The sequence below is a fragment of the Procambarus clarkii genome, chromosome 12 (assembly GCF_040958095.1).
Source record: "Procambarus clarkii isolate CNS0578487 chromosome 12, FALCON_Pclarkii_2.0, whole genome shotgun sequence".
In the NCBI taxonomy this organism is placed as follows: Eukaryota; Metazoa; Arthropoda; class Malacostraca; order Decapoda; family Cambaridae; genus Procambarus; species Procambarus clarkii.
In genome coordinates this window covers 38,450,307-38,477,506 of record NC_091161.1, presented here as the reverse complement: position 1 = coordinate 38,477,506, position 27,200 = coordinate 38,450,307, and positions in this window count along the sequence as shown.

Below are 27,200 nucleotides of genomic sequence, written 5' to 3'. Positions count from 1 at the left end.
GTATACTCTTACAAAAAAAAAAATATGACTACTATTCTAGTAGTCACATTTTTTTTTCTCTGAAGGGGGGAGGAGTATTACGACCCTGGGTTCCTCAGTGGAAACCAGAGGTCAAAATTGAACTAAATAAGCTACGTTAGATTAGCAAAACGCAAGTCGATGTGTCTTTGTTTGTATCTTCCCTGCCAGACGTAAGACTATTTTTGTTTCTCAAAGAGCATTTAAAGACTGAGCTTGGGGGTTGATTATTAAATAATAACATAGGCACCAACTATGTTTACTAATACTTTCTAATCATTTGTAAAGTAACAATATGTTGCATAGGAGAAGATTTTTAATGTGCTTAGCTGCATGATCAATTAGGCTCCTCCCGGCACCACCACAATGCGGGAGGCCCGAGCTGGTCGCTGCGAGCGTTCTTCTTCTGGCTGGCGTTCGTGGGGACAAGACCTACTCTGTGGCTGCACCCCTACTCTCCTCCCTTCTCCTCTTACTTATTTCCTTTACGTTAAGTTCCTGTACCATTAAGTTAAGTACTGTGTGTTTAAGTGTGCCTACTCTGGTAGTAACGATTGGTGACACCTGGGGGTAGTATTTGCCAGTGTTTTGGGTACCCCTCAGTGTTGTGTTTTGGTATTAGGGTACCACGTGGTCTCACTACCCTAAGCTGTATCCAGCTTCAGTGCTTATCCAGTAGTACTTTACCCTAGCTTGTTCTTAGTGTAAACCTTGTATCCTGCTTATGTGGACCAAGGCTTTTAACGTAAGATAGTGTGGTAAAGTAATTATTATTATTGTTATTGGTGTGAGTGTATATGGGGGGTTGTTAAGGGGTTAATAAATAAGTAAATTAGAACAGAGTATCCCTTCTTCCTGTGTGGGAGTGCATTGATCAACCCTTAGTCTGACATGGTCTAGTAGCAAGTTATTATTACTGTGGATAGTTTATTTTGGGGGCCGGGCCTTATAGCTCTCCCATATTTGATAACTCTGTCTTCTAACTACCCCTACCCCTTAATAGTACCAGTTCCCCCCATAGCAAGCCCACCAATTTACATAACAATCATACTATCATGCAAGAGGAGCCACACATCTATGGATCATCCAATAAAATCAGCAGACTTCTAGATGTTACTACTGCTCGGCTTAGAGTCGGTTACAAGTATCTCTGGGAATTCTCATTATCTGCTGATGTAGACCTGACCAAAAGTAAACTGTCAACAAAATTATTCGCACACCCTCCGTCACTATGTGATGGATAGTAACCTTGGGCATAGCAAAGTTCGAGTCACTTCTGGGGTGTGAGTTTTCAGTTGCATATTGTCCTGGGGACCATTCAGGCTTGTTCGCATTTGTGTTCCTCACGTGTGCCCCAAAGAATGAGGTGATTTGGTAAAATGCTATGCCCAAGATTACTATCCGAGTGCCGGCGGTGGGGTGGTTCAAATAGCCTCGGCTATCACCTCATTTTGTCTGGTCGTGATGGTCAAGTGGATTAAGGCGTCTTGTACATACCAGTTGCGTTGCTCCTGGGAGTATGGGTTCGAGTCACTTCTGGGGTGTGAGTTTTCAGTTATATATATATATATATATAGTGTGTGTGTAATTACCTAAGTGTAGTTACAGGATGAGACCGTCTTCCCAGCACTCTTTGTCATATAACGCTTTGAAACTACTGATGGTCTTGGCCTCCACCACCTTCTCACCTAACTTGTTCCAACCGTCTACCACTCTATTTGCGAAAGTGAATTTTCTTATATTTCTTTAGCATCTGTGTTAAGCTAGTTTCAATCTATGACCTCCTGTTCTTGAAGTTCCAGGTCTCAGGAAATCTTCCCTGTCGATTTTATCAATTCCTGTTACTATTTTGAATGTAGTGATCATATCACCTCTTTCTTCTGTCTTTTAGTTTTGGCATATTTAATGCCTCTAACCTCTCCTCGTAGCTCTTGCCCTTCAGTTCTGGGAGCCACTTAGAAGCATGTCTTTGCACCTTTTCCAGTTTGTTGATGTGCTTCTTAAGATATAGGCCAACTTCTGTTGTTGGGCACCACACAACAGCTGCATATTCTAGCTTTGGCGTAACAAAAGTCATGAACAATTTCTTTAGTATATCACCATCCATGTATTTAAACGCAATTCTAAAGTTAGAAAGCGTAACATAGGCTCCTCGCACAATATTCTTTATGTGGTCCTCAGGTGATAGTTTTCTATCTAGAACCACCCCTAGATCTCTTTCTTTATCAGAATTCTTTAAAGATTTCTCACATAATATATAGGTTGTGTGGGGTCTATGTTCTCCTGTTCCACATTCCATAACATGGCATTTATTAACATTAAATTCCATTTGCCAAGTGGTGCTCCATATACTTACTTTATCCAGGTTTTCTTGAAGGGCATGACAATCATCTAAATTTCTTATCCTTCCTATTATCTTAGCATCATCAGCAAACATGTTCATGTAATTCTGTATACCAACTGGTAGATCATTTATGTAGACAATAAACATCACTGGTGCAAGAACTGAACCCTGTGGTACTCCACTTGTGACATTTCTCCAGTCCGATACATTGCCTCTGATTACTGCCCTCATTTTTCTATCAGTCAGAAAATTTTTCATCCATGTTAGAAGCTTACCTGTCACCCCTCCAATATTTTCCAGTTTCCAGAACAACCTCTCTATGTGGAACTCTGTCGAATGCCTTTTTTAGGTCCAGATAGATGCAGTCAACCCAACCATCTCTTTCCTGTAATATATCTGTTGCTCGATCATAGAAACTGAGTAAATTCGATACACAGGATCTTCCAAATCGAAAACCATACTGTCTGTCTGAAATTATATCATTTCTCTCCAGGTGTTCTACCCATTTAGTGTTAATTATTTTTTCCAATATTCCAATTCCAATTTTTTCCAATAATGTGTGTGTGTGTATGTATATTTGTGTTGTTGAATATGACCGAAAGTCATAGTCTTTCTGCCCCTCTCCTTACTGCTATTGTTGTTTCTCGCAACTTTGTATTGCTTGTATGTTTGGGCAATTTTTCCCCTTTTCCTAGTTCTGCATCTCTGCTTTAGTATAAATTTTGTTGTGCCATTATCATATATTTCACAAAACTTGACATACATCTCATTTACTTCATGTCCTAACAGCAAGTGTTTGTCAAATTCCTTAAGGAAATATCTGAGTTCCCCATAATGACCTCTCCACAAGTCAGGTTTTTCAACTGCTTCAAGCTCATTTTCTTCCAGATTATAATGCATTGCATACTTTATTCCCAAAAAGACATGGTCACTTTTACCCAAGTGACCAATGTCACTTGGGTAAAAGGAGGGAGGTACTGAAAGGAGGAAAAGGGAGGTACCAAAGGAGGGAGGTACTGAATGATAAATATATCTTTCTCTTTCCTGGTAAATATAATATCCAGCATGGAGGGAACATCCCCTTCCCTCATCCTCGTAGCTTGTTTAACATGTAGAAACATGAATGTTTACAGGGTGAGGTTTACGAAATTATATATATATATATATATATATATATATATATATATATATATATATATATATATATATATATATATATATATATATATATATATATATATATATATATATATATATATATATATATATATATATATATATATATATATATATATATATATATATATATATATATATATATATATATATAAAGTTTGTGTGTGTGTAATTTATATAAATAAATAATTAAATATTAATTTTGCTAATATCTTTTCAGGGAAAACTTGCAAGTACAATTCGTATACAAGAGGGGCAACAAGAGCCAGAGGATGTTTACTAAGAAAATATATAAGTCTTTATCCTCACACTCTTGATATATGGTCTCTGGTCTCTTTATTTTCTCTCCTCACAAATGTCCCTTTTTTTTTTTATTTCTTTTACGTTTCTCTCCTGTTTTTCTTGTCTTTTAATCTCTCCTTTCCTCCTCTCTTCTAACACCTCTCGTTTCCTGTCTCTTCTAGCTTCTCTCTTCCTTTACTTTTTATATTTGTGGTATTCATTTATGTCATTTTTATCTTGTATATTTTTCTTGTATCTTTTTCTTATCTTGTGTTTCTCTTCCCCTTCTCTTCAATGATTTAATAATAATAAGGGAGGCAATTTGAGGGGACACAAATGGCATCCTGGACTCAAAACCCCGGGGACAATGACATAGACATTGACACGGACACTAACTAACCTAACCTAACCTAACCTAAGACTAACCTAAGACTCTGACGGACACGGGAACATACGGAATCAAGACACACGCGGAAACAAGACACACTCAGGAGACACACACGAAATCAAGACGCATAAGGAATCAAGGCACAGACGGAATCAAGACAAACACGGAATCAAGAAACACAAGGAATCAAGAAACACAAGGAATCAGGACCCACACGGAATCAAGACACACACGGAATCAAGACACACACGGAATCAAGACACACACGGAATCAAGAAACACACGGAATCAAGACACACAAGGAATCAAGAAACACAAGAAATCAAGGCACACACGGAATCAAGAGACACAAGGAATCAAGACACAAACGGAATCAAGACACACACGGAATCAAGAAACACAAGGAATCAAGGCACAGACGGAATCAAGACACACACGGAATCAAGACACACACGGAATCAAGACACACACGGAATCAAGAAACACACGGAATCAAGACACACTCGGAATCAAGAAACACAAGGAATCAAGGCACAGACGGAATCAAGACACACAAGGAATCAAGACACTCACGGAATCAAGAAACACAAGGAATCAAGGCACAGACGGAATCAAGACACACACGGAATCAAGAAACACAAGGAATCAAGAAACACAAGGAATCAGGACACACACGGAATCAAGACACACACGGAATCAAGAAACACACGGAATCAAGACACACACGGAATCAAGAAACACACGGAATCAAGACACACGGAATCAAGAAACACAAGGAATCAGGGCACACACGGAATCAAGAAACACAAGGAATCAAGACACAAACGGAATCAAGACACACACGGAATCAAGAAACACAAGGAATCAAGGCACAGACGGAATCAAGACACACACGGAATCAAGAAACACAAGGAATCAAGGCACAGACGGAATCAAGACACACACGGAATCAAGACACACACGGAATCAAGACACACACGGAACCAAGACACATTCGGAATCAAGAAACACAAGGAATCAAGGCACAGACGGAATCAAGACACACAAGGAATCAAGACACACACGGAATCAAGACACACACGGAATCAAGAAACACAAGGAATCAAGGCACAGACGGAATCAAGACACACACGGAATCAAGAAACACAAGGAATCAAGACACAAACGGAATCAAGACACACACGGAATCAAGAAACACAAGGAATCAAGACACAAACGGAATCAAGACACACACGGAATCAAGAAACACAAGGAATCAAGACACACACGGAATCAAGAAACACAAGGAACCAAGGCACAGACGGAATCAAGACACACACGGAATCAAGACACACACGGAATCAAGACACACACGGAATCAAGAAACACAAGGAATCAAGACACACACGGAATCAAGAAACACAAGGAATCAAGGCACAGACGGAATCAAGACACACACGGAATCAAGACACACACTGAATCAAGAAACACAAGGAATCAAGACACACAAGGAATCAAGGCACACACGGAATCAAGAAACACAAGGAATCAAGACACAAACGGATTCAAGACACACACGGAATCAAGAAACACAAGGAATCAAGAAACACAAGGAATCAAGAAACACAAGGAATCAAAACTCAACTCAAGACACATACACGGACAGAGATAAAAAATTTAAACATCTAAGGAATGTGCCGTTTTTTTTATCAAAAAAACAGTTTTAAATTTGTCAACGTGAGAACTGCCAGAAGGTCAATCATCGGCTGTCCAGAGAATCTATCGAACCTGATGCTGCTACAGGAGAGGACAATATGTGCCCTGTAATTGCAACCGTTTCGACAGGCTCGAACGCAGGTCTATCCGGATTAAGAATATGTTCTATCCGACTTGGATAGAACATTGTAACAAACTAGGCTGTTGTAAGAATTATTCAGAGTGGTTTATCGACAAAAGAGAATGGGAAGCTGAGCCGCATGGTGACCTGACCCCCAGGGGAATTCGCGGTGGAATTAACCGACGCTTTGTTCATAGCTGCGTATAATGAATCATCCTATAGTATTCAGTAATTTAGAGAAATTAGCCTTTATTCATTTTGTATTAAAATTGTATTGTATAATAGTACTGGGTACAATATCAAGAGTATTCTAATTATTGAGTTTAAGTCACCATCAGTGACGTCACGAATCAGATCTAACTTTTAAAGCGGAGTGACCGGCGGTCATAGGTCATCAGGGGTTGACAGGTCTACTATTTCTCAAAGTTTTAATAATCATTTTTGTGATCGGGAACAGCTCTGCCGTTAGATGTTTGTAATTTAATTCAGTAAAATAATTCAACCAGTCTGGATCAATTCAGTACAAACAGAGTTTAATTGTTATAACTTAACCTTGCTAAAGTAACTGGGTAAGCGATGCGGAACAATACAATGTTCTAGTCTGGGGTAGACCAGACAAGAGAGAGATCAGTGTGGAAACGGGAGCAGCTGGGATAAGAGGTCAAACATCTTACCTCTCCCCAAGACCAGCCAAAACATCTAGCTGGTCGCCCAAGGTATAGTTGCTATTGTTAATTATAGAAATAGTCTTCTCATTTGCCACTCAGGTCAAGTAGGGAGTGTTAAAGTGATAGGGAGTGAACATATTTAGATTTTGTTTTAGTTTTCTTTTAATAAATTAAATTTATTAATATTTTTGCATTTCATTATTTCCATGTGTTTTATGTGTAAACTTGTCCTGGTCACGTGGTCCACACGAGGCAGAGGTGTATTGGGCGCCGATTCTAACATCGAATCGGAATTATCATTACTGTGTAATTTATTCCACACTCAAGGTCATCGTATATAGTGGGGATCAAGCCCCAAGGTTGATTAATTAGCGTGATCGATCCAGACCTCGATCATTGCTCTTCTTTTTACTGGTCTGGTGGTGGCAGCAGAGGCGACTCTAGGGTTTTGATCAGAGCTTAGGTCACGTCATACTGGGTGTAGAATCCTAAGTCGGTCAATCGTCTTAGGACCACGTGGCGTGGAGTTGGCTTTGTTAAAAGTTTTGGAGTCCCTTGGTTTAGAAATAAAAGTAAGAATACGGGTAGAGGGAGTAGAAAGAAGGAAGTAAAGAGAGAGGAACACCCGAACCCGTGTTACAATGGTGCACAGCGGTGGTTTCAACAATTTTGTTTGAAATTGTTGAAAGGCTCACGCGTCTAGCCGTTCGAACACGTGCGCGGATGCTAAGGAGACAGCCGCGGGCCAGGATTAGCAGTGCGCCCCACAAGTGCGGTTGAGTGGGGATTGGCGAATCTTGGGTCATGCGGGCTGATATGATTAAGGTTAGTTAGTAAGATTAGGCTGTTAAAATTAGATTTATTGAAAAGGAGACCGCTCCGAGTTGATTGGACTGGGTACCATACTCGACCCATTGCAATTAATTCAGAGGTGTTGGGAGCCGCCATACTCTCAACAGCAGTTCCTTGAGGGCTGTCGGGGGCGGATATATCTGTGGGACGCCAGTAGATAGTCCGAGGGCGTTATTAGACGACCCAAAACGCTAGGAAAAACGTAATCCGTGAAGGGCGTTGCGGCCTCCGAGGGACGGACTAGTAACCTACCTAGCAGCGATTCAACAACTAAGTGATCGCACACTTAGTGGAGGTTGAGTCGTCCCTAGTCATAATTGTTGCTGAAAGCTGCGTGTCGCTCTGTTGGAACCTAGAGGGTGTGGCCCCTAGGCTAGGTGTGGTACGGCGAGCCGGTAGGAACAATTATAAGATTAAGTCGAGTGCATTTTTGAATTAAGTATACTTAAATTTATAAAGTAATTTCCGTTTATTTGCGTTGTTCTAGATTAATTTTTTTTCCCCTAAATTCAATCCCCGGTTAAAATTTTTCCCAAGTATTTAGCGTTTTCTTGCATATTGGGCTAAGTGCGTACGTTAAGTTTTGTTATTCCCTGTTCTATTAGTCTAAGTCAGAGGCGTTGTTGCTAGAGTGTAGTTAATCCTCTGGACTTAGGGCTATATGTCGGTCACGATAGATAAGTGAAGGAGTTTAAGGGATAATAAGTTGCGTGTAAATGCTTAATAGAGTCCGTGGTATATTTCTAAGTATTTTGGGATAAGTTTTCGGCTAAGTCGATGTCGGAAACTCGTTAACTGTAATTAATTTGTATTCGTGGGTCACGTGTATGATCTGGGTATCATTAGGATTCCCCAGTCGATGCGAGGGATATTTTCTAGTTTTTACCAGTAAGACGGTAGAATTGTGTTTTAGACTTAGAACTCTGTTTTCAGTAGAAACGTAGGTGGAAAATTTTCTAAGTCCAGCTTGGGCTAGAATCTGACTTTTTGGCGGAAATTCTAATTTTCAGGTTTCGTGTATATTCTGGGGTCAGTATTACTCTCTAGTGCGCGCAAGGGACGTAATTCTGTTCGTAAAACATTAAACAGTGATAATTACATTTTTGCCGAATTTAGTTATTTTTCGAGAAAATCGTGTTGTAATTTTGTCAGAGTCCATTTGAGGTGAAAATCTCGGATTCTGACGAAAATTCGAATTAATGAGTGTTGAAACCGCCCGATGTGTCAGTATTGTTCTGTATACAACGTCAGTAGTAAATAATAACGTATTTATATCTGGAAACGAGAAACCCAAATTTTTTTGAATTAAAGGAGTTTTGTGATATTTGGGGTGATAGAAATTTTTTTCCCTCGGAGTCAGAAAAATTGGCAGAGTCCAGCAATTGAGTAAAAACGCAGTTTTTGATAAAAATTCAATTTTTAGTAAGCAGTTATAGGTCCTGGGTGTCTATATTAATCGCTAGAGCGGTTTATTAACGTAAAACTAGTTATTTTCCTTCAGAACAAAAATTTTGATTTTTCAGCGTTTAAGCGAAAAAACGCGGGACTTAGTTTTTTTCAGCGCGGCTGGTCCCGCTCCATCAGTCATCAGGGGCCACGCTGCTCACTTCAAGCGCGTTTGGTATGCAAGTACAGTAAATATTCTTTATTAATCCATCACGAGTGCTGCGCGTTAGTTGCGGTATCATTCAAATTGTTTTATATAAATTAGATTGATTTTTTTTTTACGTAAAGGACTTTCACGGTCAGACACGAGTGCGGGGCAGACACTCATTCATTGGATTCACTTCAGCGATTCTCTCGATAAATCGTTGTATTTCCTATTTTGGGAAGTTAGTAGTTTTCTCTTAGAATAGAGTTGTGATTTTTTTTTATTCGTGTAAGATCACGGTTGTAGTGAGTCCGGGTCGAGGGTGTACTAAAGGGTAGTTTAGAAGAGACGTGGCACACCAGGAATCACAGAAAATGTTTAACCCAGATAATGACCAGTCAGTGGGGACCAGTGGAAGTGGAAGTGTAGAGGACAGCACCTCTTCCGACACCACTGGGGACCACCTAGGTACACCTCATCCGTCACTACAACAACCCCAACCCCATCCTCAATTCCCATACCAACCCCATCCTCAATTCCCATACCAACCCCATCCTCAGTTCCCATACCAACCCTTCCCCCAACCCCAGGCCACTCCATACCCATTCCAACCCCAGGCCACCCCATACCCATACCCATTCCAACCCCAGGCCACTCCATACCCATACCCATTCCAACCCCAGGCCACCCCATACCCATACCCATACCCATTCCAGCCCCAGGCCACCCCATACCCACCCCAACCTCAATCCACACCCCAGCCTGAGGTCACCCACACCATACCTCAACCCCAACCTCAATCCACACCCCAACCCGAGGCCACCCACACCATACCTCAACCCCAACCCCAGGCCGCCACAGCCTTAGACAGGCAGATGCGCACGGAGACGCCGGGCACTCAGTTGTCGCCATACGTAGAGGCGTTAAGTAAAGGCGAGGGAGCCAAGCCGAGGAACTGTGGCGCGGGTTCATCAGGCGGGAAGCAGCCCTCAGCTGCAAGTTCGAGCCACCCTGCGCGGGGTAACAACAGAGATCCGCGGAGGTGTTACTCCTGCTGGAAGCGCGGGCATATACAGAGGGATTGCGAAGTCACTCCTACGAAAGCATGAAAGCAGGCTCCTAGTGATGGTAGGCCTACTTTTGAGGTGAAAGTGGAAGGTGTGAGATTGACAGCTTTTGTTGATACAGGAAGCCAGGCAACGGTAATTAAAAAGTCAGCCTTCAGCAATTTTAAGTATGCACGTCTTCAACGTTGCGCAAAGACATTAACAGCAGTCAATGGGGAAAAGATTGAGATCGTAGGTCAAGGTACAGTTAATTTTGAGATTGATGGGGAATTGCAGCCTCACACATGTACGATCGTAGAGAACCTTGATTTTCCTGGTCACATCTTAATGGGAACTGATTTTCTGTCGCGATTTGATTATTCCTTGTCTGCTCAAAAAGGGGCTAGGAACTGCAGGTTGCAGTTGGGACAGACTTCCTACCCAGTGGAGATGATCGACCATCCCCCAGTTGTAGCTTCAATTAAGAGGAAGCTGAAATATAATGCGCACTATCCAAAATTGATTTTTAAGTCTCTTCCAGACACAGTTAAGAGGTCATGCGCCTTGCATGCATTGACCAAACAGAGTTGCCCACCACATTCTGTTAAATTTATTAAAGTAGCCGTGGGACGTCACATACAACCAGGTACCACCCTTCAGGTGGCTGGGAGATGTGATAGTTTATTAATTCCTCATCACTTAGTTGTAGTGCTCGATAAAGGTGCACTCATTCCAGTTGTCAATCTTTCACATAAGACTTTTCGCTTCAGGGCAGGTGATAGGGTATCTCAGGGAACCATGGTGGAGGACACAGAAATCTTTCACCATGAGTCAGCTGAGACGCCAGCCGTCACTGCACAATGTAGTGCACTGAATATGTTGAATACTAAAACACCATCCAAAGTACAATACGAGACGAGAAATGTTGCACAGAATGTTGAGGAAGTGGAAAAATTAATTTCAGCACTTGATTTGCAACATGTTGCACAGGCAGATAGGAAGGCACTGAGAGGAGTTTTACGAAAATTCCCGAAATTGTTTGCGACAGAGGATGACCAGATTGGTCTCCTTGATAAGATCGAGCACACCATTCCAACTGGTGACCATTTGCCTGTGTACACAAGACAGTGGAGGTTGCCGGAACAGGCAAAGAACATTATCAGGGAGGAGTGCCAGAAAATGTTGAGACAGGGCGTGATAGAGCCTAGTACGTCACCATGGCTCTCTCCTGTTGTGCTAGTTCGGAAACCGGACGGTAGTTATCGTTTCTGTGTTGACTACCGGAAGGTGAACGAATTAACTAAGGGTGATGTGTATCCGTTGCCCCGAATACAGGAGATAATAGATCAATTTGGTGCTGCTAAGTATTTCTCAACTCTTGACGCAAAATCGGCGTATTGGGCGATTCCGGTGGCAGAACAGGATAGGGAAAAAACAGCATTCTCGGATGGTAGGCACACTTATCAATTCCGTAGGATGCCGTTTGGTTTGAAGACAGCGCCTTCGTCGTTTCAGAGGGCCATCAACTTTATCCTTAGTCCGGTACTGGGTAGGCATTCTTTAGCGTACCTGGATGATGATGTGATATATTCCAGGACGTTTGAGGAACACCTGCAGGACTTGACTGAGACTTTGAAGTTGTTAGATCAGGCAGGTTTCAGGCTGAATGTTCAGAAGTGCACCCTGGCGGCTCAGAAATTCAAATTTCTGGGGTTCCAGGTGTGCCCAGACGGTATCCGACCTGACCCAGATTCTTGCCGCGCCATTGCTGACATGCCTACTCCAAGGACAGCAAAGGACGTGCGTAGGTTTTTGGGGGCGGCCGGATATTTTCGTCGTCACATTGAAGGTTTCGCTGGCATTTCAGCACCCCTGACTGATCTGACAAAGAAAAATGCGAAGTTTGTGTGGAAATCTGAACATGACGAGGCCTATCGCAAACTGAAAGACCAACTAATCACGACACCGGTATTGGCTATTCCTGATTTTGAGAAAGAGTGGGAAGTGCACACTGACGCCAGCGGTATTGCTATTGGCGGGTGCTTAATTCAGCGAGACGCAGATAATTTACCCCATCCAGTAGCCTATTTCAGTAGGAAGGTCAAAGGACCTGAAGTTCGCTATTCAGCTACGGATCGGGAGGCACTGGCAGTAGTAGAATCAGTTAGGTATTTCGAGCCTTACCTATTTCAGCGGCATTTTGTAATCTACACAGACCATCGAGCGTTAACACACATATTTAAGAAGCGAACAAAATGCCCACGAATGTCACGCTGGTCTCACGAACTTTCGGCCCACTCGTTCCAGATTTTGTACAAGCCTGGTCCAGCACATGTTGTGCCAGATACGCTAAGTAGAAATATAGCGGCAATGCAGATTAATGAAAATATTGAAACCATTCCATCGGATAAAATGAGAGAATACCAGATGAACGAGCCGAGATGGAAAGAGATTATTGAGTATTTAGAGGGAGGAAAATACCCGAAAAAGAAAAAGAATTTACCTATACATGATTTTGAGATGAAACAGGGCGTCCTGTATTATGTTAATAGCCAGAATGATAGGGCAGTATTTCAGCTAGTTATTCCGGACGCGTTGCGGTCATCAGCGTTAAAGCTTGCGCATGCTTCTAAAATTGCAGGGCATCCGGGGATCTTTAAAACGCACTTAAAATCAAAGTCTCTATTTTATTTTCCAGGATTACTTTCTGAGGTAATCAATTTCGTGAAGTCGTGCCCTCGTTGCCAGAGGAGGAAAGGTACCCTTAAGGTACAAGCCCCACTTCAGGAATTTCCTGAAATTCGTGAACCGTTAGATCGTGTGGGGGCCGATCTGATTGATTTACACCACAGTCATTCAGGTAACAGATACGTGTTGGTGCTAGTTGACCATCTGTCTAGATACACTACACTAGTTGCATTACCTCAGAAGGATTCTCGTACGGTTGCAGATGCGTTCTTGCGTAGGTTCGTTACTGTATTCGGACCTCCTAAAGTTTTAGTCTCTGACCGGGGTCAAGAATTCAATGGGAATATATTTAGAGAAGTTTGTAAGATTTTAGAGACAACTTCGGCTTTTACAACAGCCTACCACCCACAAGCAAACGGAATGACGGAACGGACTAATCGTTCAGTCAAGGATATGCTTGCAATCCTTGCTGAACATGATGCAAACACCTGGGATGAACACCTACCCTATGTTCAGTTCGCCTTGAATACTGCCATCCACCAATCAATTAACACCCAACCACTTCATTTGTTTACTGGTAATTCATGCAATTTCCCCTCAGGTCTGCTTAACAGACATAATGTTGCATACGGGGAGGACTATCCTTCAGAGGTCCTTGGGAAAATGAGAAATGCATGGAATATTGCAGCTGAAGCGTCCAAGAAGGCACGGACTCGGTATGCTCATTTTTATGACAAGAAAGTGCGCCCTCTTGAGTTGAAGGAAGGAAGCCTCGTATTGAGAGTGAATGAGGCTGCGCCCGCCAATCAGAGCAGGAAACTAGCTCCGAGGTGGCGAGGACCCTATAGAGTAATTAAAAGGGCGGGGCCGGTTAATCTTGTTATAAAAGGAGTGTTCGAGGACCAGGTGGAAAGGACAATTCACGTGAATAAATTGAAACATTATCATGCTAGAGAGGAATTAGAACTGCCTTCAGCGGGTCTAGTTCCTGACTCAGCAGTGCGGACTCATGGCTTCACCGACGAGTCAGAAGATGAGGATGACCCTCTGTCATCGCTCATCAGTAGTCAGGTGCAGTCTCGCCACCCTATGGTGACGAGATCTCGCGCTATACAGTAAAGTAACTTCCTTGGTTAGTATAATTTAGTGTTCATTAGATTTTCCTGTAAAGGCAATGAGATATACTATGTCTATACTTGACTCAGGTAGCAACTTTTACCGTGCTCTGGGGTTCCACCTCCACCAAACCCAGAGTATATCTATGCTTCCGCTGTGTTGTGTCTGTCTGTTCCCAGGTCTGATTGGTACACCGACCCAGTTGTTCCAGCCACACGTGAACCCTTGTCTGTAAAGACCGAGGGGGGAGGCACGTTACACAAAGCCCTCCCCCCACCAGACCCAGTAACCCATACATCAGTTACTTTGGGGATGAGTGACTGTCCAAGAGTCACCCGGCCGACGCCTCACGTCACCAACGAGGTTGTCAGGGCCAGCGAGCTGTCCACATTATAGCAGTCACCGGAGGTGCCATACAACGCCGGGGTAGCTGTCTCGAGATCACCAATACCCACCTGCTGCGTCATCAAGACTGCAGCCATTCCAGCAGTGTTGGAGGAGAGGTCAAGAAATGGAAAGCACGTAGCAGTACTCAAGAATTTCGCCGGAAGATTAATGATTACGTCATCTGAAGTAACAAGAAAGCGGAAGTAAGGCGGTCACAGGTGGAAGGCACGGTTTCCCTACATAGTACCGGGACTCGCCAATAGAAGGTCGCAAAATTGCCTCCTTTGGCCTAAAGTCGGCGGTACGAGGGTATACACAGTTGGTGTTTACGGCCTAGTAACCTGGTGACATCAAGAAACGCCTGAGATGACGTGAGCAATGATGGAAGACGAGATTCACCTGTTCTGCAAACAAGCAACCCGCCTCTACGACCTTCTAACATCACTCCTGCTAAGAGACACCGTTGGTACATCCAGTTCTGCTCTGCTGTGGTCATCTGCGACAAGTTTAACATCAAGACTACCGTGTGAACTGTGATTGATACGAAGGCGTGTGGACTGTCGAGAGCAAGATTAATGGCCGAAGTAACAGTATTCTACAGCTGTCACTTGGCACTCAGCTCTACTACACTCTGTCGTCATTCAGTAGTACCGGATGGGAGTACAAGAGGACCAGGTATTGATGTCTACACATGAAGAAGCAAGATCGACACCGTCATCGTCAGCGACTACATTCAGCATCCAGCAGCATCGATTTTTTTTTCTCGATTACTCAATATGAACAATTGATACAAACAACAAAGTTGGCTCTGAACATCTGTGTAAAGAATATCTGGACACTTTTTTTTAAATGTTGAAAAACAGCTTTAAAATAATAATTCTGGTATAACATATGAATTTTACTCTATAAATTGGTCAGTAATCAAAATCGAAGCCCCTGTGTAATTGTCTCAGCCCAGAACAAACGGTTATGGAAAATTATGTTGTGCTATTTTTTTTGCAGAATGTTTGAACACAGGAGAGGCGGACCAATATAAACATTGACACTTCTAGTGAGTGAGAACACTTGGCTGTGCAGTCAGCTGAAACCTGTGATATAGTATAGGAATTTTTTTTTTATATTTTTAGATACATGAAATAAACGTTAGGTGTGTTCCTTAACATGTCAAGGTTGACATTGATGGGGAGTGGTTAGTACACGGATGTGAACTTGATAGTTCCGTAGTACGCTCCCGGATGACTGAAAGTTCAGTCTGAACTTATAACTTTAATGTTTGTTTGAGCACGGTGTGGCCGGCTCTAGAGGACACATGGACTTGGCAAGTGAAGAGCCAAGAGAGTTTAATAGCTAGTTTTTGATGGTAGAGTAGGGACATGTTATTTAGCTATGTCAGTAAGGGTAGGATGTATGTTTCCTGATATTGGAGGATTGCTGTCAGTTGACAGCTGAGAAATTTATGAAATATGAACATGTTTATTATGATGTTGGACTATTATTTGTCAAATTTTATTAGTTAGGTTAGCTTTTGTTTGTGGCATGAGTTGAATTGTGGGTTTGGATACTAAACCTCGTGAATTTTAACAAATTAACAAGGTTTACTAAGTGCTTGTGCGGGGGGGTTGTAACAAACTAGGCTGTTGTAAGAATTATTCAGAGTGGTTTATCGACAAAAGAGAATGGGAAGCTGAGCCGCATGGTGACCTGACCCCCAGGGGAATTCGCGGTGGAATTAACCGACGCTTTGTTCATAGCTGCGTATAATGAATCATCCTATAGTATTCAGTAATTTAGAGAAATTAGCCTTTATTCATTTTGTATTAAAATTGTATTGTATAATAGTACTGGGTACAATATCAAGAGTATTCTAATTATTGAGTTTAAGTCACCATCAGTGACGTCACGAATCAGATCTAACTTTTAAAGCGGAGTGACCGGCGGTCATAGGTCATCAGGGGTTGACAGGTCTACTATTTCTCAAAGTTTTAATAATCATTTTTGTGATCGGGAACAGCTCTGCCGTTAGATGTTTGTAATTTAATTCAGTAAAATAATTCAACCAGTCTGGATCAATTCAGTACAAACAGAGTTTAATTGTTATAACTTAACCTTGCTAAAGTAACTGGGTAAGCGATGCGGAACAATACAATGTTCTAGTCTGGGGTAGACCAGACAAGAGAGAGATCAGTGTGGAAACGGGAGCAGCTGGGATAAGAGGTCAAACATCTTACCTCTCCCCAAGACCAGCCAAAACATCTAGCTGGTCGCCCAAGGTATAGTTGCTATTGTTAATTATAGAAATAGTCTTCTCATTTGCCACTCAGGTCAAGTAGGGAGTGTTAAAGTGATAGGGAGTGAACATATTTAGATTTTGTTTTAGTTTTCTTTTAATAAATTAAATTTATTAATATTTTTGCATTTCATTATTTCCATGTGTTTTATGTGTAAACTTGTCCTGGTCACGTGGTCCACACGAGGCAGAGGTGTATTGGGCGCCGATTCTAACATCGAATCGGAATTATCATTACTGTGTAATTTATTCCACACTCAAGGTCATCGTATATAGTGGGGATCAAGCCCCAAGGTTGATTAATTAGCGTGATCGATCCAGACCTCGATCATTGCTCTTCTTTTTACTGGTCTGGTGGTGGCAGCAGAGGCGACTCTAGGGTTTTGATCAGAGCTTAGGTCACGTCATACTGGGTGTAGAATCCTAAGTCGGTCAATCGTCTTAGGACCACGTGGCGTGGAGTTGGCTTTGTTAAAAGTTTTGGAGTCCCTTGGTTTAGAAATAAAAGTAAGAATACGGGTAGAGGGAGTAGAAAGAAGGAAGTAAAGAGAGAGGAACACTAAACCCGTGTTACAACATGTTCAAAGTAACATTTCTAACGTGTAAAGAAGAATGAACCTTTTTTTCAACCTATGCGAGACAAATAATTGAATATGCAGCCCCAGCCTTTTTTCCAACAGAGCTGAGAGTTATGAGTTACATAACTACTGGAAAACTACTTGAGCAATTGATTGATGGTTGAGAGGTGGGACCAAAGATCTGAATATCAAACCTAGCAAACACAACTAGGTGAATACAACTAGGTGAGAACAAACTTACAAAAAGCCACAGTTGTAGATGCAAACTCCATTCATAATTTTAAAAGTTGATATGACAGGAAAATAGACCAGGAGTCATTGCTTTAAACAACCGGCGGCTATATTGTCAGCGTTCAAAAACTGATGCTCAGTCCTGCAAGTACAAATAGGTGAGTACACAGAAATATGAAACATGTATGTGTTCCTTCTAGACTAACGATCGGGGATTCCTGGATCGAAACCCGGCCAGGCAGGACTGAAATTATTGGTAGCGTTTCCTATCACCTAATGCCTCTGTTCTCCTAGCAGTAAACAGGTATCCAGGAGTTGTGAGCTTCATGTAGGGTTGCATCCTGGTGAGGGTCAGTCAGGGTCAGTTTAGGTGTTCGATCTTGTGAGGTGGGTGTTGGTTAGGTTAGGTTAGGTTAAGTTTGGTTAGGTTAGGTTAGGTTAGGTTAGGTTAAGTTTGGTTAGGTTAGGTTAGGTTAGATTAGGTTAGGTTAGGTTAGGTTAAGTTTGGTTAGGTTAGGTTAAGTTTGGTTAGGTTAGGTTAAGTTTGGTTAGGTTAGTTAGGTTAGGTTTGGTTAGGTTTAGGTTAGGTTAGTTAGGTTAGGTTAGGTTAGTTAGGTTAGGTTTGGTTAGGTTAGGTTAGGTTACCTTACCTTGAGGTGCTTCCGGGGCTTAGCGTCCCCGCGGCCCGGTCGTCGACCAGGCTTCCTGGTTGCCGGACTGATCAACCAGGCTGTTGGACGCGGCTGCTCGCAGCCTGACGTATGAGTCACAGCCTGGTTGATCAGGTATCCTTTAGAGGTGCTTATCCAGTTCTCTCTTGAACACTGTGAGGGGTCGGCCAGTTATGCCCCTTATGTGTAGTGGAAGCGTGTTGAACAGTCTCGGACCTCTGATGTTGATAGAGTTCTCTCTCAGAGTACCAGTTGCACCTCTGTTTTTCAACGGGGGTATTCTGCACATCCTGCCATGTCTTCTGGTCTCATGTGATGTTATTTATGTGTGCAGGTTTGGAACCAGCCCCTAGGTTAGGTTAAGTTTGGTTAGGCTAGGTTAAGTTTGGTTAGGTTAGGTTAAGTTTGGTTAGGTTAGTTAGGTTAGGTTTGGTTAGGTTTAGGTTAGGTTAGTTAGGTTAGGTTAGGTTAGTTAGGTTAGGTTTGGTTAGGTTAGGTTAAGTTAGGTTAAGTTTGGTTAGGTTAGGTTTGGTTAAGTTAGGTTAGGTTAGGTTTAGGTTAGGTTAGGTTAGGTTAGGTTAGTTAGGTTAGGTTTGGTTAGGTTTAGGTTAGGTTAGTTAAGTTAGGATAGGTTAGGTTAGGTTAGGTTAGTTAGGTTAGGTTTGGTTAGGTTAGGTTAGGTTAGGTTAGGTTACGTTAGTTAGGTTAGGTTAGATTAGTTAGGTTAGGTTAGTTAGGTTAGGTTAGGTTAGTTAGGTTAGGTTAGTTAGGTTAGGTTTGGTTAGGTTAGGTTAAGTTAGGTTAAGTTTGGTTAGGTTAGGTTTGGTTAAGTTAGGTTAGGTTAGGTTTAGGTTAGGTTAGGTTAGGTTAGGTTTAGGTTAGGTTAGGTTAGGTTAGGTTAGTTAGGTTAGGTTTGGTTAGGTTTAGGTTAGGTTAGTTAAGTTAGGATAGGTTAGGTTAGGTTAGGTTAGTTAGGTTAGGTTTGGTTAGGTTAGGTTAGGTTAGGTTACGTTAGTTAGGTTAGGTTAGATTAGTTAGGTTAGGTTAGTTAGGTTAGGTTAGGTTAGGTTAGTTAGGTTAGGTTAGTTAGGTTAGGTTTGGTTAGGTTAGCTTAGTTAGGTAAGTTAGGTAGATTGGGTTTAGGTGTAGGCTAGGTTAGGTTTAGATTAGGTTAGGTTATATTAGGTTTGGTTTTAGATTGTGGTAGGTTATAGGTTAGGGTAGGGTATAGGCTAGGCTAGGTTAAGTTAGGAAATAGGCCAAGAGTTATTGCTATAAACAACTGACGGCTTAAAGGCAGACTCTAAGATTAATGCTCGATCCTCCTGGCACAAATAGGTGAGTACACATATATGTAACATGAATGATGTGTTCCTTCTCGACTCTCAATAAGGGATTCCAGGGTTCGAATCGCGGTCGGGCAGGGCTGTAATTGTTGGTAGCGTTTCCTATCACCCAATGCACCTGTTCACCTAGCAGTAAATAGGTATCCAGGAGTTAGTGAGCTACTAGCATCCTGGTGAGTGAGGGTTAGTTTAACCTTGTGGGGTGGGTGTTGGAGACCACTTTATAAGCCTAACATGTATATATAGACTGCCTGTCTGCCTGTCCCCCGACTCAAAGAAGTTATATGTATTGACTCAATGAAGCCTAAGTGAACATAATCCAAGGCCTAAGAGTAGTCATTCGTGCTTAGAAGAGGATTGTTTAGGTTTTATAAATAGCGGCGGGTGGCATTTATAAGCGATTTGTGCGAGATCAATGGCATCCAAACATTTCCATGTTGGTGCAATAGTCCACTTTTGGTTGGTTTGTTTGACTATAAGAACTATCATTAATGGAGAATTGGCTGGTATGTGTGAGTATCCTCCGCCGCAGTTACCATTATCATCACTCACTCACTCACTCACTCACAAGTTATTGGTTACCACTTGTATACAATAACAACGGCCATACTACCACTTAAAGGACACTGCTTCTCGTCCCATTAGCCAAGTTAAGCAACTTTCAATTTGGTTAGTAATTGGATGGGTAACCTGCCTGGTAACACCAACTGCTAGTGCTGCTGATGGCATTCATATTTGGGCAGTCCCTGTGGATCAGTGGTAAGGCACTCACCTCGCGCTTCGCAAGCGATTTCGCCTGGGTTCATATCCTGGCTGGCAGGGGAAGAGCGGATTGACTAGGCACCAATCCTTATCTTAACGATTATCTTCAAGAAGCAGTGAATGGGTACCTGGTTGTTAAACGGTTTGTCGGGTTGTGTTCCAGGGAAAATTAACAATGAGTTTGTGTGTACTCACCTAATTGTACTCACCTTATTGTGCTTGCGGGGGTTGAGCTCTGGCTCTTTGGTCCCGCCTCTCAACCGTCAATCAACAGGAGTACTAGTTCCTGAGCCTATTGGGCTCTATCATATCTACACTTGAAACTGTGTATGGAGTCAGCCTCCACCACATCACTTCCTAATGCATTCCATTTGTCAACTACTCTGACACTGAAAAAGTTCTTTCTAATATCTCTGTGTCTCATTTGGGCACTCAGTTTCCACCTGTGTCCCCTAGTACGTGTGCCCCTTGTGTTAAATAGCCTACCTTCATCTACCTTATCGATTCCCATGAGAATCTTGAATGTGGTGATCATGTCCCCCTTAACTCTTCTGTCTTCCAACGAAGTGAGGTTTAATTCCCGTAGTCTCTCCTCGTAGCTCATACCTCTTAGCTCGGGTTCTAGTCTGGTGGCAAACCTTTGAACCTTTTCCAGTTTAGTCTTATGCTTGACTAGATGTGGACTCCATGCTGGAGCTGCATACTTCAGGATTGGTCTGACATATGTGGTATATAATGTTCTCAAAGATTCCTTTCAGTGTGTGTGTATTTTATAAGAAAGAGACACATAAACATGTGTGTGAATGAATATGTACACCAATTAATAGTGAATGGGCTGCCATGTGTGAGTATTAATGTATACTATGGGCCACACTCACTGAAATATGTTGTCTGTGTGTGTTCATACGTGTAATTGGAGTGACTTATCCACGTGAATTTATCTGTGTGTATATATCCAATATGAGTGATCCTTGTCATAATTGTGACAGTTTCTGCAATTTGACTGTCGAGACTGTATGTATGTTTGTATATATATATATGTGTGTGTGTGTGTGTGTGTGTGTGTGTGTGTGTGTGTGTGTGTGTGTGTGTGTGAGTGTGTGTGTATATGTGTGTGTGCGCGCGCGCGCGCACGAATGTCGCGCTCTGAAATATGTACCTATGATTATTAGAGTATACCATTCGAGAAAAAATGTCTAACTATTTATCGGTCCATTCTCTCTCTGTGCCGGCCTTCCTGCTAAAACTTGTCCACTCATTATGCTGTTGAATATCTATCTCCAATGGTCATTTACCGTTAATTAATATATTATTAAGCAGATAAAGTCCTTTACAAATCTCTTCACCTTTTAAAGCACATATCTTTCTTCTAACATGAATCACTATAACTCATATACTTTCATCAGTTCCAAACACTTTTCTTATTCCTTCCTAAACATCTTTCCTTATATAACCTATCTCCACAAATTAATATCTTAATGATTAACTAGCAACTCCATGCCTCTCCCTCAGGTCCCCCCTCTGCTGCTCCCTGGGCCCCCACCCCCCTACCAACACCCTACCCCCCAACCGAGGCCCAAATATAACTACCCCTATACCACAATTACCAGAGACCAACCCCCCCCCCCTTCCCCCAACCCCCGCCTAACAGAGAAAATGGCCGCCACAACGCTATACTTACCCAGCCGAACCGTTCGTTCGCGTATGTACTATTTATTGTTGAAAAAACTTAGAATAAAACAAACCGGATTTTCATTCCCTAGTAAACACATATATATATGTATACAAAACGAGGCCTAGATTAGCACATATTAGGTATTGGATTGCTTGTTTACCATTCACAAACTCATTTGGACACACACACACACCACACTAAATATTAAATAATACATACCTTTAAACACACACACACACACACACACACACACACACACACACACACACACACACACACACACACACACACACACACACACACACACACACACACACACACACACACACACACACACACACACACACACACGTCAGTTTGCCTAAATTCTCCAATATTCATTCATGAAACTGCCTCACTGGACTGCAACCTCATCGAATAAGCTGTTATGAATTTCTATCTGTCAACACAAACTCACAACTTCACACGTCAATCATTGCAAATGTTGATAAATAGACACTAACTAACCTTACTACGAGATATAAATACAAGTGCAAAATTTAATTCAGAAGGCAACTCCAGCGTGGCCTAGTCGGATAGAACATGTTCTTAATCCGGATAGACCTGCGTTCGAGCCTGTCGGAACGGTTGCAAGTACAGGGCACAGATTTATCTGTGTGTCCCCTCCTGTAGGAGCATCAGTTTCGATAGATTCTCTGGATAGCTGAAGATTGATTGACTGACCCCTTGGAATGTGGGAAAGGGTTGAAATCCGGGGGCCCACGGACGGATACCTGGATCCACTGACCTCGGGCAGGTCTTTCAATTCACCTGGATTTCAGGTGGGGAGAAGGGAGGCAATTTGGGTCGACACAAATAGCTTCCTGGACCCAAAACCCAAAAAGACACCCGGACACACAGGACTCAAGACACACGCGGAATCAAGACACACACGGACTCAAGACACACGCAGACTCAAGACACACACGGACTCAAGACACACGCGGACTCAAGACACACACGGAATCAAGACACACGCGGACTCAAGACACACGCGGAATCAAGACACACGCGGACTCAAGACACACGCGGACTCAAGACACACACGGACTAAAGACACACACGGACTCAAGACACACACGGACTCAAGACACACGCGGAATCAAGACACACACGGACTCAAGACACACACGGACTCAAGACACACACGGACTCAAGACACACGCGGACTCAAGACACACACGGAATCAAGACACACATGGACACTGACACGATCCCAAGGTGGAGATAAGGGAGGCAATTTGAGGGGACACAAATGGCATCCTGGACTCAATACCCCAGGGATAATGACACGGACACGGACACGGATACGGACACTCATAGACTCTAACGGACACGGACACACGGAATCAATACATGTACTCAAGACACACACGGACTCAAGACACACACAGAATCAAGACACACACGGACTCAAGACACTCACAGAATCAAGACACAAACGGACTCAAGATACACACGGACTCAAGACACACACAGAATCAAGACACACATGGACACTGACACGATCCCAAGGTGGAGATAAGGGAGGCAATTTGAGGGGACACAAATGGCATCCTGGACTCAAAACCCCGGGGACAATGACATAGACATTGACACGGACACAAACTAACCTAACCTAACCTAACCTAAGACTAACCTAAGACTCTGACGGACACGGGAACATACGGAATCAAGACACACGCGGAAACAAGACACACTCAGGAGACACACACGAAATCAAGACGCATAAGGAATCAAGGCACAGACGGAATCAAGACAAACACGGAATCAAGAAACACAAGGAATCAAGAAACACAAGGAATCAGGACCCACACGGAATCAAGACACACACGGAATCAAGACACACACGGAATCAAGACACACACGGAATCAAGAAACACACGGAATCAAGACACACAAGGAATCAAGAAACACAAGAAATCAAGGCACACACGGAATCAAGAGACACAAGGAATCAAGACACAAACGGAATCAAGACACACACGGAATCAAGAAACACAAGGAATCAGGGCACACACGGAATCAAGAGACACAAGGAATCAAGACACAAACGGAATCAAGACACACACGGAATCAAGAAACACAAGGAATCAAGGCACAGACGGAATCAAGACACACACGGAATCAAGACACACACGGAATCAAGACACACACGGAATCAAGAAACACACGGAATCAAGACACACTCGGAATCAAGAAACACAAGGAATCAAGGCACAGACGGAATCAAGACACACAAGGAATCAAGACACTCACGGAATCAAGAAACACAAGGAATCAAGGCACAGACGGAATCAAGACACACACGGAATCAAGAAACACAAGGAATCAAGAAACACAAGGAATCAGGACACACACGGAATCAAGACACACACGGAATCAAGAAACACACGGAATCAAGACACACGCGGAATCAAGAAACACACGGAATCAAGACACACACGGAATCAAGAAACACAAGGAATCAAGGCACACACGGAATCAAGAAACACAAGGAATCAAGACACAAACGGAATCAAGACACACACGGAATCAAGAAACACAAGGAATCAAGGCACAGACGGAATCAAGACACACACGGAATCAAGACACACACGGAATCAAGACACACACGGAACCAAGACACATTCGGAATCAAGAAACACAAGGAATCAAGGCACAGACGGAATCAAGACACACAAGGAATCAAGACACACACGGAATCAAGAAACACAAGGAATCAAGGCACAGACGGAATCAAGACACACACGGAATCAAGAAACACAAGGAATCAAGACACAAACGGAATCAAGACACACACGGAATCAAGAAACACAAGGAATCAAGACACAAACGGAATCAAGACACACACGGAATCAAGAAACACAAGGAATCAAGACACACACGGAATCAAGAAACACAAGGAACCAAGGCACAGACGGAATCAAGACACACACGGAATCAAGACACACACGGAATCAAGACACACACGGAATCAAGAAACACAAGGAATCAAGACACACACGGAATCAAGAAACACAAGGAATCAAGGCACAGACGGAATCAAGACACACACGGAATCAAGACACACACTGAATCAAGAAACACAAGGAATCAAGACACACAAGGAATCAAGGCACACACGGAATCAAGAAACACAAGGAATCAAGACACAAACGGATTCAAGACACACACGGAATCAAGAAACACAAGGAATCAAGAAACACAAGGAATCAAGAAACACAAGGAATCAAAACTCAACTCAAGACACATACACGGACAGAGATAAAAAATTTAAACATCTAAGGAATGTGCCGTTTTTTTTTATCAAAAAAACAGTTTTAAATTTGTCAACGTGAGAACTGCCAGAAGGTCAATCATCGGCTGTCCAGAGAATCTATCGAACCTGATGCTGCTACAGGAGAGGACAATATGTGCCCTGTAATTGCAACCGTTTCGACAGGCTCGAACGCAGGTCTATCCGGATTAAGAATATGTTCTATCCGACTTGGATAGAACATGTTCAAAGTAACATTTCTAACGTGTAAAGAAGAATGAACCTTTTTTTCAACCTATGCGAGACAAATAATTGAATATGCAGCCCCAGCCTTTTTTCCAACAGAGCTGAGAGTTATGAGTTACATAACTACTGGAAAACTACTTGAGCAATTGATTGATGGTTGAGAGGTGGGACCAAAGATCTGAATATCAAACCTAGCAAACACAACTAGGTGAATACAACTAGGTGAGAACAAACTTACAAAAAGCCACAGTTGTAGATGCAAACTCCATTCATAATTTTAAAAGTTGATATGACAGGAAAATAGACCAGGAGTCATTGCTTTAAACAACCGGCGGCTATATTGTCAGCGTTCAAAAACTGATGCTCAGTCCTGCAAGTACAAATAGGTGAGTATACAGAAATATGAAACATGTATGTGTTCCTTCTAGACTAACGATCGGGGATTCCTGGATCGAAACCCGGCCAGGCAGGACTGAAATTATTGGTAGCGTTTCCTATCACCTAATGCCTCTGTTCTCCTAGCAGTAAACAGGTATCCAGGAGTTGTGAGCTTCATGTAGGGTTGCATCCTGGTGAGGGTCAGTCAGGGTCAGTTTAGGTGTTCGATCTTGTGAGGTGGGTGTTGGTTAGGTTAGGTTAGGTTAAGTTTGGTTAGGTTAGGTTAGGTTAGGTTAAGTTTGGTTAGGTTAGGTTTGGTTAGGTTAGATTAGGTTAGGTTAGGTTAGGTTAAGTTTGGTTAGGTTAGGTTAAGTTTGGTTAGGTTAGGTTAAGTTTGGTTAGGTTAGGTTAAGTTTGGTTAGGTTAGTTAGGTTAGGTTTGGTTAGGTTTAGGTTAGGTTAGTTAGGTTAGGTTAGGTTAGTTAGGTTAGGTTTGGTTAGGTTAGGTTAGGTTACCTTACCTTGAGGTGCTTCCGGGGCTTAGCGTCCCCGCGGCCCGGTCGTCGACCAGGCTTCCTGGTTGCCGGACTGATCAACCAGGCTGTTGGACGCGGCTGCTCGCAGCCTGACGTATGAGTCACAGCCTGGTTGATCAGGTATCCTTTAGAGGTGCTTATCCAGTTCTCTCTTGAACACTGTGAGGGGTCGGCCAGTTATGCCCCTTATGTGTAGTGGAAGCGTGTTGAACAGTCTCGGACCTCTGATGTTGATAGAGTTCTCTCTCAGAGTACCAGTTGCACCTCTGTTTTTCAACGGGGGTATTCTGCACATCCTGCCATGTCTTCTGGTCTCATGTGATGTTATTTATGTGTGCAGGTTTGGGACCAGCCCCTAGGTTAGGTTAAGTTTGGTTAGGCTAGGTTAAGTTTGGTTAGGTTAGGTTAAGTTTGGTTAGGTTAGTTAGGTTAGGTTTGGTTAGGTTTAGGTTAGGTTAGTTAGGTTAGGTTAGGTTAGTTAGGTTAGGTTTGGTTAGGTTAGGTTAAGTTAGGTTAAGTTTGGTTAGGTTAGGTTTGGTTAAGTTAGGTTAGGTTAGGTTTAGGTTAGGTTAGGTTAGGTTAGGTTAGTTAGGTTAGGTTTGGTTAGGTTAGCTTAGTTAGGTAAGTTAGGTAGATTGGGTTTAGGTGTAGGCTAGGTTAGGTTTAGATTAGGTTAGGTTATATTAGGTTTGGTTTTAGATTGTGGTAGGTTATAGGTTAGGGTAGGGTATAGGCTAGGCTAGGTTAAGTTAGGAAATAGGCCAAGAGTTATTGCTATAAACAACTGACGGCTTAAAGGCAGACTCTAAGATTAATGCTCG